The sequence below is a fragment of the Neoarius graeffei genome, chromosome 16 (assembly GCF_027579695.1).
Source record: "Neoarius graeffei isolate fNeoGra1 chromosome 16, fNeoGra1.pri, whole genome shotgun sequence".
Classification (NCBI taxonomy): Eukaryota; Metazoa; Chordata; class Actinopteri; order Siluriformes; family Ariidae; genus Neoarius; species Neoarius graeffei.
The window spans coordinates 13766417-13782104 of NC_083584.1; the positions used below are offsets into that span (position 1 = coordinate 13766417).

The 15688-nt window shown below is 45.2% G+C and overlaps 2 long non-coding RNA genes across 2 annotated transcripts; both read right to left on the minus strand.

Moving 5' to 3' along the window:
• Nucleotides 1-4597: 4597 nt before the first annotated feature.
• On the minus strand, nucleotides 4598-5084 carry LOC132899940 (uncharacterized). Its single transcript, XR_009656736.1, has 3 exons — nucleotides 4930-5084; nucleotides 4763-4834; nucleotides 4598-4667 (listed from the first exon to the last, which is right to left on the minus strand). It is a non-coding gene; the product is annotated as an uncharacterized LOC132899940 (long non-coding RNA).
• Nucleotides 5085-14191: 9107 nt separating this feature from the next.
• LOC132899941 (uncharacterized) lies at nucleotides 14192-15107 on the minus strand. Its single transcript, XR_009656737.1, has 3 exons — nucleotides 15056-15107; nucleotides 14439-14613; nucleotides 14192-14236 (listed from the first exon to the last, which is right to left on the minus strand). It is a non-coding gene; the product is annotated as an uncharacterized LOC132899941 (long non-coding RNA).
• Between the last annotated feature and the right edge of the window lie 581 nt (nucleotides 15108-15688).

Genomic DNA, 15688 nt, shown 5'->3' on the forward strand with positions numbered 1-15688 from the left:
GTCTCTATTGCTCAGCAAAGTTTGCAGCATTTTCAATATGGGGATATACACAACTGTCTGCTTGTCATTTCCTTGGACAAACTCAATGGGCATAACCAAAGAAAATTCCTTTGAAATGTAAGTTGTTCGCTTTTGAGCAGTTGACAATGATCCTCCATCAGAAGTGAATTTGTGGAATACATTCTCAGTGACCACTCGAGCTATCTCATTCACTAAACCATCATCAACATCTGCACAATGTGTGTGCAGAATTCTTCGAATTGAAGAATGTAGCAATGGCTGTGATAACAAATATATTTGATTGACCTGCTCTATAACCTCTTGCTGTGCAGTTTCAGAGATGTTGAGAATTGATGACATATTTTCAGGAAAAGAGCTGCTACATTGTGTTCCAACTGAGTCTCCAAGTCCTCCACATCTTTTAGCTCAGCAACTTCACTGTCAATGTCATCATTTTCAGGGTCACTCTCTTCCAACTGAACACTTGCATTAGTTGGAAGCTCTTCGACTACATTTGGCAAAACAATTTCAGGTTTGAATGCCATCTCATTGTGCATCTGATGCTCTTTGCTTCTATGGGCATTGAAGGTAGAATAAACGTTACTTTGAAAGTAACAGTCTTTATATGGGCAAGCAACCATTTGTCTCAGCTTAAGATGTCGTCGCAAATGAGTAAAAAAGTCTGCTTCTGTGCAAAGCTCCACAAAGTTGCACAACTGACAGTGAAATGCAGTTTCCCTGATTTTGCCTGAATCCTTTTTATTATGCCATGTTGACAGGTGTACTTGGAGGGCATTAAAAGATTTAAATGTGCAGAGGCAGTCCATATGCAGGCATGGGAGTCGAGATGTGCGAGTATAGCATCCATGTTTTAAACGGTAATGTTTAAGCAAAGCGCCCCTCTTTTTAGCAAAAAATGTGCAGTACTTGCAGGTCCACTGCATTGGATGATAATGCTCTGCTTGACCTAAAAAAAGAAAAGAGAATTTCAGCATTAACCACTAGTTTTGGTTACCTGGTCAAGATTGAGTTTAATTGACACAGCACAAGCTCCCTCCCCCACCCCTCTCGAAAATTTTGTCCGAAGGGGGAGGAGGAGGGGGGGCACAAAGCGCCGCGCATATACACAGTAAACAGACCGAGACCCAAATAATGTGCACTTCCCTCCTACACACGTTTAAGAAATGTTATTGCTTTACAAGCGGAGTCGCGCTATTTAGAAAAGTAACCGAAAGTTTTAATTTGTAGCCGCATCCAACTGCTGCTGTCACTCGAGCTGCGCTGGGCAGAATGTGTGTGTTTGTGTGCGGCGTCTAGCAAAAATATAATTCGTGTATTTTATTCCGGCTGCCGGATAGACTATAATGTAACGTACAGCCGGACATGGTCAGGAATGGATGAGTAGGTGTCAATACACCGTCGCTTATTTCTTTATTATTCTGAACGGTTACTGTCGCTGTAACCACGCAAATACAACAAAACAGCGAGCAGCCCGAGCGGCAACAACACACCTCAACCTCGGCTCTGTGTCTCTCACCACCCACTCCCACACACATTCACATTAACAGAGCACATACCCCCTGAACTGCAGTACAACACATTTCACAGGAACATTACTACAGGTTTGCTCCAGACCCCTGAGCTAGCTAGCAAATCATGAAGGAAATACTGGTGAAATTAACGAGTTTGGCGACTGCGACGTACCCAGTAACCAGTAAAACACCATAACGTTATACCACAACAAAACTCGACGGTTGACAAAAGAGTAAAAATATTAACTTACCAAATTGATGCTTTTCACTGAGCTCCGGTTAATCCTGGTGCATGTGCTGAAAAGACCGCGCGTAGATGGGGCAGGTCTGCGCATGTCTAAACACAACGCCCAAAGGACTCTGGGACAATAAATTATATTTTCTAATTTAACTGAAGTGGAGTACACAAAGTTAAGCGTGTTCTCTAGCTTGAAATTAGCAGTTATTTATTTAATGTTAGTGTTGACAACAGGTTGATGATTTCTAAGTTTGATTCACTAATCATTTCTAATTAATTTGAATATTTGCATTTACAGTGTACAATGCGAATACACACCTGCCGCTCGCATGTTAACTTTACATGTTCGACAAAAGTAGTTTCTCTCCATTTCTGCTCGTGTTCTGATCGTCCTCTTCAGCTCCTCCTTCCTGTTACTCAAGCAGTTTCCATCACGTCACATACGTCAGAGGAAAGAGTGATGTGATTGGTTTAAGCTTCGTCACAGCCTTTTCTGGCTTCGACCAGTAGCAAACTGAGGCATTTTAGGGAGGCGGGTCAACCACGCGCTTTGGGAAACAGTTGGGCTTAATATCTATGCCAGACCAATGCTCGCAGAGCTTTGAAGTTGTTAGCCAGACTACAAATCCTGTGCACTAAAGAAAATTATGCTTTGTGTTAGTCATGTCAGTCTACTGTATTTTCTGTGGGAATAGCAAGGCCAACGGGCCAAAATCAAACTCTGGGCCAACATTGAACAAGGCCAACGGGCCAAAAATGAATAGGTCCTTTAACCTTTTAAGGCTGAAAGATTTTTTTGATATTCCATAGAAATTAGTGTTCTATTAAATGTAATGTACTTTATGGAGTCAAATATCCTCTAGAACCTTTGTCCTCTTAATATTCAGCCTTAAAGGTTGAGCATGGACCAACTGTTATGATGGCCAAACCGGCAACAGATGACCAAATGGTCAAGAACAAATATTTTTAGGGCCACCTTCATCTTGGGTGGAAGCTTAACAGGGCTCGACTCCAATTTTGTGGCAAACCTTATTACTGATGGTCTTGGGATTTGGAGTGGGTGTGCGCTTTGTCGAGGGCTTGGGATTTGGAGTGGGCTTGGTCAAGGGCTCGGGCTTCGGCTCACTTCCCTTGCAGGCCTCCGATATGGCTTGATGTGGTCAATACTGTATGTTGTTCGCAAGGTTTTTCCATCAGATCGGAGAGTGACCTTTCCCAATGATGTCTTCTATCACATAGGGACCAGTAAAGTCGGGTTGAAGTCTTCGGCCTTTCCTCCCACGCTTTCTCACGTTAAGGAGAAGAACTTCATCCCGTGCCTTGTACTGGACCTCCTTTTTTTTTTTTTTTTTTTGAAGTCTTTTTGCATATCTAGCCATTTGTGTCTCCTGCCCCCTTCTAACATTCTCTTTGACAGACTCCGACAGATGTTCTTGCTCCTCTTTTTTTTTATTTTTATTTTTATTTTTTTAAAGTCTCTGAAGTCTGAGTAAACAGACTCTGACGCTGGCAATGTGATTGTTGAAATCTAGATATTTTTTTTAACAATTACAATAGGAAGAAAAATCTGATTCACTTCATGAAAATTTCCGTTACCTTGTAATATTTGGAAGGAATAGCCTATATGCAAATACTTTTTTTTTTTTTTTTAAAAACAAATTGCACGTGAGGTGCAATGTGAAAGAGCTAAAGCCACAACAGATTATTTTCATGCCATAGCTTTTCCAATAATGGAAAAATGGAAAATATTTCCAATAATGTCTGCGTACCACATCAAATGCAGAAGCAGTTGATTCAGAAAATACTGCAAAAGTATTTGTACTATGGTGACATACAAATATTTGCAATGACTAATATACACACACTACATTTAACTACATCACTGCATTTAATTACATCTCAGTGATAGTATAGTGAAGACACCACTCACCGGCAACTCGGTTGGCACCTCCACTGGGAAACGGGCTTCCCTTTCGTACATGAGTTTAAATGGGGTATATTTCGTGGTTGTGTGAACCTTTGACCTTAATGAAAAGAGCATGGTGTCCAAGAAGGTGTCCCAGTTGGTTTGCTCCTCATTCACTAGTTTCCTAAGGGCTCTAAATGCAGGCATAGTAAAGCACAAAAAATTGGTCAGATTGTTTTGAAAGTCATCTATCTATTAAAGTGGCTACTTTGATTAGTCAAAAGTTTAGAATATATTTTGGTCTATTCTGTATGTAGCATTGATTCCACAATTACGTTTTTCAATTTCAAGTTGCTTGTATGCATTCATTTCTGAGAGCGATGCCACAATGAACTGATTTTAAACTGAAACAGAACAAGCTAAAGTGTCAGTTAAAAAGTGCGGTGGGGGTACAGTGTGGTGTTCTAGAACTTTTGACCGGTAGTGTATATGACAATGATAGCACATACCTTTTTTTATATTATTTTGTTTTTTCGTCTAGGCCATTTGTGTGTGAGTGGTAGGCCGCTGTTACAGATCGCTCAATGTGAAGTAATTCACGCAGTCCTGTATTGAGCTTCAAAATACAATTGAAACTAATTAGAAATTAACTCACTCGTAGACATGGATATATGCTAGGCAGACTATTTGACACCACTGAGGCAGATGGTCGTCCTTTTCCAAAGATGACTAATTATGATTAGTGAGCTTACTTCATTGACGAACTCTCTGCCTTGATCTGATAGTATTCGCAATGGGCAGCCATGTCTGTACACCATCCTGACCAGCTTCTCTGCAACCTCAGCAGCCGACTTGCTCTTCAGTGGGTAAGCCTCAACCCACTTAGAAAAGTAGTCAGTTGCTGTCAGTATACTGTATATTGGAAGCTACTTTGTGTCTTGGGCAGGGGACCAGTGAGGTCTATGCCCACAAGTTCCCATACAGCTGACACCTGATATGGAAATAAAGTAGCCCCAGTATGTATGTATATAGTCATTTTTATAGTATGCATAGTGCCAATCTAATGTAATGTAGCCATTTTATTACCATGATGCACTGCAGAGGTTGCACCGCTGTAAGGGGCTTGCCCACTTTCTGACACTGGTCACATTCCTGGATCTTAAACACATACGGTGCAATTGGTGTTCACAGCTGCTCCCAAGGTCCTGATTACTGCTTTCCATTTAATTTCAGCAACAAACAGTAATACATACCCATTTTTCAATGTCTACGGACATCCCAAACCAGTAAAACCTTGACGCTAAGGCACTTCGGGTTTTGTGTATTCCTGTGTGCCCTCCCATGGGCGAGGCATGGAACTCCTCAAATATACTCCTGGCCTATTCTTTTCCACGAATTGCTCTCCTGGTGCCAAAAAGAGCTCTCCATCTACATTAAAATAATTATAATTAGAAGAATTACAATGAAATTAATCACTAATGCATTGTACTACATATCAAATTTATTACAATTTTATGGAAACTACTGACCTCTCAAAGTGAATTTGGAGGCATACCTCCTAAGATCCTGCCGCTGCATTCAATCTTAGTCTTTGGGGTATGACCCCAAAGACAGCAACCCATGTATTTTGTCGTACTTGGCCTCCATACCTACAAAGACAGTTGCGCATAAACTTTTGGTACAGTCAGAAAAAAAAAAAACTGGTGTGTTGAGTACTGCAGGGTGTAAGTCCTTTTTCTTAATGCTCCTCAAAACAGAGCCGAGATACTCTATCTAGACTGATGCATTAAAATGGATGCTGCTTGATTGCCAGTTTTGCAAAAGCCAATCAAGTAAATGACGACACATGACATGCTGTATGCTTACAATTAACCTTACAAACGAAATGTCATGGCATTATTCACATGTTTGATTGCATTTGGCCATTATGACGTGATCTTACGAGCAGAAATTTGCTGTCTTTGCAGCCGAGTAGAATGTTCCAAACAGCAGACTTATCTCATAAAGCGTTTTGTGTCCATGTTGGAGCATTCCGCGTGTTGGTTCAATGCATTATCTTGTTACCACGTGGAAGGCAACGCGTTTGAGAAGTAGCCTACTTTGTCATGTTACCAACCTGGCGCAAGCTAGCTTTTCTCGCGTTGATAGAAAATTCTGTTGCTAGACGGAAAAATGCTAAGCGTTGTAGACCACGCGGAAATATGCAAAAGCGTCGGAGACAAACGCGAAGATGGTTAAAATTGGCATTGTATTTATTAACACACTCATGATGCCATGTTGCAGCCAACAGAACTTTTATTGACGCTAGCTATCAAACAATGGCTTGGCTGTACTTGCACTGCGTGACAGACGTGTACAGTTTGTACAGACAGTGGTTTTTTTTTTTTTTAAATAATTCAAAACAAGCCAATGTGAAATAGTTGAGTCTGTCAACGACTCAAACAAGACTGATGCAACGGTTAGAAATCAGCATTGTGTTAGATTAAGTAGGAAAGATTGAACGCTCACCTTGAGCTTTGAGCACACCTTGCCTGCTGATCTGTAGGATGAATATGCCCAAAAGCCAAGAAATGGTGTGTTGTGCGCAGTGGGGCTTTGAAGGACGAGTAGGGTGTAGAGCAACTACAACAGCTGATCAGATAGGTCAGAAGTTGAAGCGCTTTGGTCCGTGTGTCGGACATTAAGTACCTTTTTGTAAAAGTTTTGCAAATGTTGCAGTCAGCATTTAAAATGCTAACTTAAAGGTTTTGTACAAGTTTCAGTTGATTAAACGGTCATATTTTATTAAGTGTGTCTGCTTTTGTAATAAAGTACTGAAAGAAAAAGCAAACAGCATTGCGATTTCTTATCCATCCATATATAAAAAAAATCCCTCCCTCCCGACTGAATTTTTTTGCTCACCCGGTGGACAGGAAACGGATTTTTTTTTTTAAGGATGGCCAGATGTGCAGCTTAAACTGCCTGTTAAGTGTATGTTACCTGGTCAGATTTGTATGGCTCTTTTGTCAGAACTGTTTGCCACAAGCTGCTGTTGGACCTTTCCTTGAAGTTGTGGCTGACCATGGTTTTCATGTTCTACTACCCCCTGACACAGCATCCATCTGGCATCCAGAGCTACAGAGAGAAAAACATGGGCTTGTCACTCATCTGTTTCAGAACTTTACCGATCAGAGCCATGATATATTAGACATCAACATGCCTGTTAAGGACATGACCGAAATGCTCTATTAAGGCCTCCAATTGAGCATTGCCATAATCAGCCAGTTCAGTGCTGTTCTCAGGCCATGCGTCTCATCTTCCGCTTATCCGGGACCGGGTCGCGGAGGCAGCAGTCTAAGCATGGAAGCCCAAACTTCCTTTTCCCCAGACACCTCGGCCAGCTCCTCGGGAAGAACACCGAGGCGTTCCCAGGCCAGCCGAGAGACATAGTCCCTCCAGCGTGTCCTGGGTCTTCCCCGGGGCTTCCTCCCGGGGGGACATGCCTGGAACACCTCCCCAGGGAGGGGTCCAGGAGGCATCCGAAAAAGATGCCCGAGCCACCTCAGCTGATTCCTCTCGATGTGGAGGAGCAGCGGCTCTACTCCGAGCTCCTCCCGAGTGACTGCTTCTCACCCTATCTCTAAGGGAGCACCCAGCCACCCTGTGAAGGAAACTCATTTCCGCCGCTTGTATCCGCGATCTTGTTCTTTCGGTCATTACCCAAAGCTCATGACCATAGGTGAGAGTCGGAACGTAGATCGACTGGTAAATTGAGAGCTTCGCCTTTTGGCTCAGCTCCTTCACCACGACAGACCGGTAAAGCGACCGCATCACTGCAGAGGCTGCACCGATCCGCCTGTCGATCTCACGCTCCATCCTTCCCTCACTCGTGAACAAGATCCCGAGATACTTAAACTCCTCCACTTGAGGCAGGACTTCTCCACCAACCTGGAGAGAGCAAGCCACCCTTTTCCGGTCGAGAACCATGGCCTCGGACTTGGAGGTGCTGATTCTCATCCCAGCCGCTTCACACTCGACTGCAAACCGCCCCAGTGCATGCTGAAGGTCCTGGTTTGAAGAAGCCAACAGGACAACATCATCCGCAAAAAGCAGAGATGAAATCCTGTGGTTCCCAAACAGGATTCCTTCTGGCCCCTGGCTGCGCCTAGAAATTCTGTCCATAAAAATTATGAACAGAACCGGTGACAAAGGGCAGCCCTGCCGGAGTCCAACATGCACTGGGAACAGGTCTGACTTACTGCTGGCAATGCGAACCAAACTCCTGCTCCGTTCGTACAGGGACCGGACAGCCCTTAGCAAAGAGCCCCGAACCCCATACTCCCGAAGCACCCCCCACAGAATACCACGGGGGACACGGTCGAATGCCTTCTCCAGATCCACAAAGCACATGTGGACTGGTTGGGCAAACTCCCATGAACCCTCGAGCACCCTATGAAGGGTATAGAGCTGGTCCAGTGTTCCGCGACCAGGACGAAAACCGCATTGTTCCTCCTGGATCCGAGGTTCAACTATTGGTTGAATTCTCTCCAGTACCCTGGAGTAAACCTTCCCTGGGAGGCTGAGAAGTGTGATTCCCCCCCCCCCCATAATTGGAGCACACTCTCCGGTCCCCTTTCTTAAAAAGAGGGACCACCACCCCAGTCTGCCACTCCAGAGGCGTTGTCCCTGACCGCCACGCAATGTTGCAGAGGCGTGTCAACCAAGACAGCCCCACAACATCCAGAGACTTGAGATACTCAGGGTGGATCTCATCCACCCCTGGTGCCTTGCCACTGAGGAGCTTGCAAACCACCTCAGTGACTTCGGCTTGGGTAATGGACGAGTCCACCTCTGAGTCATCAGCCTCAGTCTCCTCAATGGAAGAAATGACAGTGGGATTGAGGAGATCCTCAAAGTATTCCTTCCACCTCTCGACAATGTCCCCAGTCGAGGTCAACAGCTCCCCACCCGCACTGTAAACAGTGTTGGCAGAGTACTGCTTCCCCTTCCTGAGGCGCCGGACGGTTTGCCAGAATTTCTTCGAGGCCGACCGATAGTCCTTCTCCATGGCCTCCCTAAACTCCTCCCAGTTCCGAGTTTTTGCCTCCGTAACTGCCAGAGCTGCAGCACGCCTGGCCTGCCGATACCCGTCAGCTGCCTCAGGAGTCCCGGAGGTCAACATGGCCCGATAGGACTCCTTCAGCTTGACGGCATCCCTTACTTCCGGTGTCCACCACCGGGTTCGGGGATTGCCGCCACGACAGGCACCGGAGACCTTGCGGCCACAGCCCCGAACAGCTGCGTCCACAATGGAGGTAGAGAACATGGTCCACTCAGACTCAATGTCCCCCGCCTCCCTCAGAAGCTGGGAAAAGCTCTCCCGGAGGTGGGAGTTAAAGACCTCCCCAACAGAGTGCTCGGCCAGACGTTCCCAGCAGACCCTCACCATACATTTGGGCCCACCAGGTCTGTCCAGCTTCCTCCTCCGCCAGCGGATCCAACTCGCCACCAGGTGGTGATCAGTTGACAGCTCAGCCCCTCTCTTCACCCGAGTGTCCAAGACATAGGGCCGGAGATCAGATGAAACGACTACAAAGTTGATCATCGACCTCCGACCTAAGGTGTCCTGGTGCCACGTGCACTTATGGACACCCCTATGCTCGAACATGGTGTTCGTTATGGACAAACCGTGACTAGCACAGAAGTCCAATAACAAAACACCACTCGGGTTCAGATCGGGGAGGCTGTTCCTCCCAACCACACCCTTCCAGGTGTTGCTGTCGTTGCCCACGTGAGCATTGAAGTCCCCCAGTAGCACAATGGAGTCCCCAGTCTAGCACCCCTCAGTACCTCTCCCAGGGACCCCAAGAAGGCCAGATACTCTATACTGCTATTTGGCCCGTAGGCACAAACAGCAAGAGCCCAATCCGAAGGCACAGACGGGCGACCCTCTCGTTCACTGGGGTAAACTCCAACACATGGCAGCTGAGCTGGGGAGCTATAAGCAAGCCCACACCAGCCCGCCGCCGCTCACCACGGGCGACTCCGGAGAAGTGGAGAGTCCAGCCCATCTCGAGGAGCTGGGTTCCGGAGCCCAAGCTGTGCGTGGAGGTGAGCCCGACTATCTCTAGCCGGTACCTCTCAACCTCCCGCACAAGCTCAGGCTCTTCCCCCAAAGGCCCCCCCCCAAGCGAAGTGACGTTCCATGTCCCAACAGCCAGCCGCTGTGTCCGGGGATCAGGTCGTCGAGGTCCCTGCCTTCAACTGCCACCCAATCCACACTGCACCAATCCCCTACTGCTACCTCTGTGGGTGGTGAACCCACAGGAGGTCAGGCCCACGTCACCTCTTCGGGCTGAGCCCAGCCAGGCCCCATGGGCAAAGGCCCGGCCACCAAGCGCTCTCATACGAGCCCCAACCCCGGGCCTGGCTCCAGGGTGGGGCCCCGGCTGTGTCATACCGGGCGACGTGACGGTCCTTTTTTTTTTTTTTTTCTTCTTTTCTTCCCCCCCTCCATAGGGGTTTTTGGTGAACTGCTCTTGGTCTGGCCAGTCACCTAGGATCTGTCTGCCTTGGGAAACCCTCACAGGGGCATAATGCCCCTGACAACATACAGTAGAAGCCATTCATTTGTTTGCCTGTTTCCATGCCCGCACCATGCTTGGTCCGTGCGAGGGCCGTGCCCGTATCGTAATCCCCCACACATGATGTGTTGATGAAGCCTGGACTGGCAACGCCCCTTAAACACAGCTGCAATACCATTTTTCTCCATGGGGAGGAGCAGTGATTTGTGAAGTTGCATTGACAAGCCAGATCAACGTTTCTGAAGAGGATGGCAATAAACCAGAGTTTAAGTCCCGCTGAAAGAAGTGCAGTTTACTCGCTTACCATGTCCAAAACCTGACTTAAGCTGAGGCGATATTACACCAATATGGCGCATTGCTCTAAACGTTGGTGGTATATCTGGGTTGTTATTCGTTTGTTCAATAATGCTGATTTGTTTACACTGAGTCCCGATTAACTATGCAATATTAGTTAGCTGTACGGCCTTGTAATGTCGGTCATTCATTTGTTAGACAGTTGACGTGGATTATTCAGGCATCGTGTGGGGAAAACAATACGAACGAACACTTCTCAAAACATCCATTTCAACATGTTCCAGGTTTCCTACAAAACTGGCATGACTTTCCCTTTGTGTTGGGCAATGTATCAACATCGGGTTATTTGAGCTGTTGCTCATTTTATTGGCAACTGTTTGCCTACATCTGGCGCTGAATCTAATCACTCTATTGCAATCTGGGATTGGAATAGAGTGATTAAAGTGTTTAGATGTTATTAGAGGGTTTTTTTTCTGGGGGGGGCGCTAAAACTCAATCTCGCCTAGGGCAGCCAAAGACCTAGAGCCGGCCCTGGTTGTGTTGAACGCAACACATTTCTAAAATACAGAACGAACGTGTATTTTTCAAATTATGAGGCATGAGCGATGAAGATGAATGAAACATGAACGAAACGTTCATGTTGATTCGAGTGAAATTAGTGCCTGAAATTAGTTTCTGACTGATTCAGGGGCGTGTCGTAATGTAAGCCAGGGGAATCCTGGCTTACTCGAAAATTTAAAATTACAATAACAAACGAACATATTCATTGATCAGATACGTTAAGTAGGCCTACGTTATAGAAATATAGAAAATATATGCAACATTGCTTGCATTACGACTGCACATATTCACTTCTCTAAACATTTAACTCCTTTCTCATGCCTTTTTCACTGAAAACATGATAAAGTAATGGACTGCAATTAATATTTGGCTCTACTACCTTGCATTCCGGGGTAACAAAGACTGTGCAGATCAGGATATCCAGATATATTTTTTTTACTGCTTTGCTTTGATTATGAAGACGTATGGTTTTTTCACCTTGATGCGGTTTTTCACCTCCACCACCATACGACAACATTTTGAACCCATCCACTCTTGAAAAAAGATAGTTATCCATTTTTGTATAGGCGTTACACTGCCCTTTGGCATAACTACCTGCACTGGTGTTATTTCATCAGCTATGTTCCTAATGTCTTAGACTACAGGCTTTTATTATGAACGACAGTGGAAAGGTGTTTTCATTTGTGCATTTTATTAGCTAGTGCAAACTTGACGACAAAATTGGAATGGGGAAAAAGGTATAAAAATGGTTGTCATTGGGGGGACATGTGCGCAAAAGCACTTTTCGTTTTCACAAGACAAGTACTGTAGCCTAAAAAACCAAGATGTCAGTGGCCAATTCGTTCCGCCTCAGGGTCTACTTTTCGGGGGCTTCGCAGTCTTTCGTTGATCCGGTTTCGGATTTTGACCCAGTTGTCCGGAGACAAATCAGGAAAACGTTCTGTGGTTAATTGATGCACTTTTTTCTTTAGGTTGTGCGGCAAGGTGGCCTTGCCTTGTGACCCACTCCAATTAACCATTTTCCCCCACCGCTGATACTCTTCGAATGGCGTCAGAGCCATGAACACATTTGCGGCATAAATGTCTGGCCTGTACTGGCCTCTTTGTTGACTCTGCCTGAACAGGTAATCGTCCCTCTCAGCAGAGAGGACCCTGAGCTCAATGTCCGGCAGGGGAGTTCCAGCCGGGACCCTGTGTCCAAGGGTTGGTGGGGTGGCGTTGAAAGACAATTGCTGTCTAGCACTAGCAGTTGTGCGGTGCTGGTGGTTGTGCTGGTGTGGCCTGGTGAGCTGTGAGCTGCGCTGCCGCAGGTGGGGGGTTAACCAGCCGCTGCAGAAGTTCCTCCACCTTCTTGAAGCGTTCCTCCACTGCCTTGTTAAGACGTTCCTCCACAGCCTTTCTAAACTGCTTCTCCACCTCCAATTCTCTTGACACTGTCTTCAAGCGGTTGTCCATGTCATCTAGCTGCTTTTTCATAATCCTAATCTCTTCCTTGTAAAGTCCAGAGCAGTCTGTTCTGCCGCCGGCTGTTACCACTGTCACAGCCTAAATGAAAATGATAGATGTGAGTCACAATTCATAAACATTAAAAGATAGGCCTATAAATTATATGCACAATGGCTTCATTAGGGTCATTTATTTGGATGGTCTTAACTCGGACAACTTACCGATTTCTTCCTTACAAGGTGCACTTTGGATTTTGCAGGTGCACTTTGGATTTTGCAGGAGTGCCAGCTGGCCTAGCAGACCCCTGTTTTTTGGCAGCGTGTTGCAAGGGCTGCGCTGTTTAGAAGAAGCAAAGCAATATTTAGTTTAGAATAGCATAGGCTACTGGAGTCCTGGATGTCCTAAACTGGATTTTTTTTTTTTTTTTTTTTTTTTTAAAACTAGAAACTAGAATTTTTTTGCAGTGCATAGAAAGTTGCGCACATGAACTTACTTTGGATACAAGACGTTTTGGTCTGTCGACAGTCCGTGCCATGTAGAACTCGGCAGTCTCCATTGTCACCAAAGAAATTTGTTGTCCTATATCAAAATGCTGAAATAAATCAAATGTGCAACGTCTTGCTATTTATTACAAATGGACAGGTTTTGTGGGAGGTCCAGCTTGAGGTGAGAATGGTCTGGAATGTGAACATTTAGTGGGGGATTCCAGCCTAACGAGCTGTATGCATTACAAAAGGCGAGCTGAATTCAAGAACACGTTCTCAACAAAGAAAACAAATTTTAAAACGACACATGAAAATGGGATTCCTGATGAGCTTTATGCCTTACAAAAGGTGCTGAATTCAAGAACATGTCTTTTAACAATGAATGTGTAAACAGCTAAATCAATTTTTAGAAAGATGCGTGAAAATGGGATTCAATACCATGAGTTAATCTGTAGGCAAGTCGAGAATCTTCAGAGGGGGTATATTGCTTACGCCTATTGGAATCAATGTAACGCCCAATAATGACAGAATAAAGGGTGTGTAGCCTTTAATATGTTTCATATATATCAGGAAAAGTAGTTATGTTTAAATGCCCGGTCAATATGAAACAAATCTTACCTCTTTTTTTTTTTTTTTTTTTTTTTTTCCCCCCCCCCTCCCCACGGTGATTTTCCGCTGCATATCAGACGTGTACTTCTGGACAGGGCCCGCTCTAGGTCTTTGGCTGCCCTAGGTGAGATTGAGTTTTAGCCCCCCCCCCCCCCCCCCCCCCCCGAAAAAACCCCTCTAACATCTAAATAACACTTTTTTTAATATAATCACTCTATTCTTTTACTTTTAAACAATGTACAGTGCATGGACAATAAACAAGTCATTTTTATCTTTTTCATTATTGTTAATCATTATTCACAAAGTGTCTCAAAGTAAAATGACCACACAAATTCAATACATATCTCCATATAATGGGCAAAAACTCTTCCGCACCCTGTTCAAAGTGTAGTGCATGGACAATAAACCAGAAATTATCTTTAGTTTCTTTTTTTGCTATTAAAAGTTAAGTAATCTGTGAAGAATTAACAAATTAAATGAATAAAAATTCTACAGTTCTAAATTGTGCAAACTTAAGCACCCACTTAAGAAAATCCATGGTATCAATTTTCTTTTTCACCGTGGTGGGCTTCAGGCTGGATGCAACCCATGTTCTCACAGCTCTAAAAAAGTTTAAAAAAGACAATTTTTTGGGATTTGACACAAATGACGACAACTTTGACACACATGACCACAAGTGATCACAACATTCATTACATTGACATTACACTTTTTTTTATCAGAATAGATTCAACCTTGATTGCTCAGTATAAATACAGGGCAATGAAATACTGTTTACTGCACATTTAACAAAACAGTACTTACTCCCGGATCCTGCTGTGGTCGCGCAGATATAACAGGTCAGCATGTGGCACGCCGCCCACCGCACTGTTAATAAGGAACTGGCGCACCGACTGCACGCGCTGCTGCGTGTTGCTCTGCTCTTTGCATGTGGCATTCTCGGTGGTGATGCGTTCCTTATATTTTGAGAGGAGTATTTCTACAAAAATGCAGCAGGAAGTTGACAAATTACATTACCCTTTGCTGACAGTTTTTTCCAAGGTTAGGCCAATGGACTTGATTTGTGGAACAGACCCTATTGCGGGGACAGGTGACTTGGAACCGATCTATCTAGGAAATGGGTAAATGATGACTACCTTCAACATATGGGGTGTGCGCCCCCTGCAGTGTGGAAGGACTGCGCGTCCCCTGCTTTCTGGAAGGAGTGCAGTCCCTGGAGCAATGTGGGGTTGGGTGTCTTGCTCAAGGGCACTTCAGCCATGGATCGAGGTGTAGGGAGAAGTAGGGGTGGGGTTTGAACCTGCAACTCTCTGATCTTAACTCCACCTCCCTAACCATTAGGTCACAGCTGCCTCCGTTTAGCAAGGAAATGAATCTTTGGAGAGCTGTGGGGAAAAAAGCATTTAAAAAAATATACAAACCATATCCAGGCTCTCCACTGTCATCTTCAGTGGCAGCTTCCCTCCTCTTCTGAAACTTCACCCTCCTTTTTTTTCTTTTTTCCCCATAAGGAGCTTTTTTGCCCCGAAGCAGAATGATGTTATGGCAGAGGCGCCGGCTTGCAAATTCCCTTGCCCGACACCCAGGGCATGAGAGGATGGCGCGTCCTTCTGCGGGTGTAGCAGAGGAGGTGGCAGCAGGACGGGCGGGGGCATCATGGGAGGCAGCAGGACCGGCGGGGGCATTGGGGGGAGGCGGGCGGGATTGGGTCAGCTGGCACCTCCCTTAGATCTTCTGTGATGTCCAGCTGGCTGACCATTGGAACAACCGGGAAAGTCAACCTCAGAGCCCTGAGGCCATCAAGTGCGCTTTTTTTTTTTTAAAAATCCCCTGGTTGTACATGTCCTCCTGTTGTTCAGCCTAATAAAGAATGGTAATAAGTGTGTAGTGATTTAAACAGAATTGTTCTCATCTTGTCAGAATTCTTTTGTGTACAATTATATATTTTTAAAAAGCTCAATGTCATTTTTGTGTCCAAATATCTGTGCAAAAAGCTCACCGTCCAGTTCTTGTGTGACTGGAGGAAATGTTTGTCCAGCCGGACATATTTTATC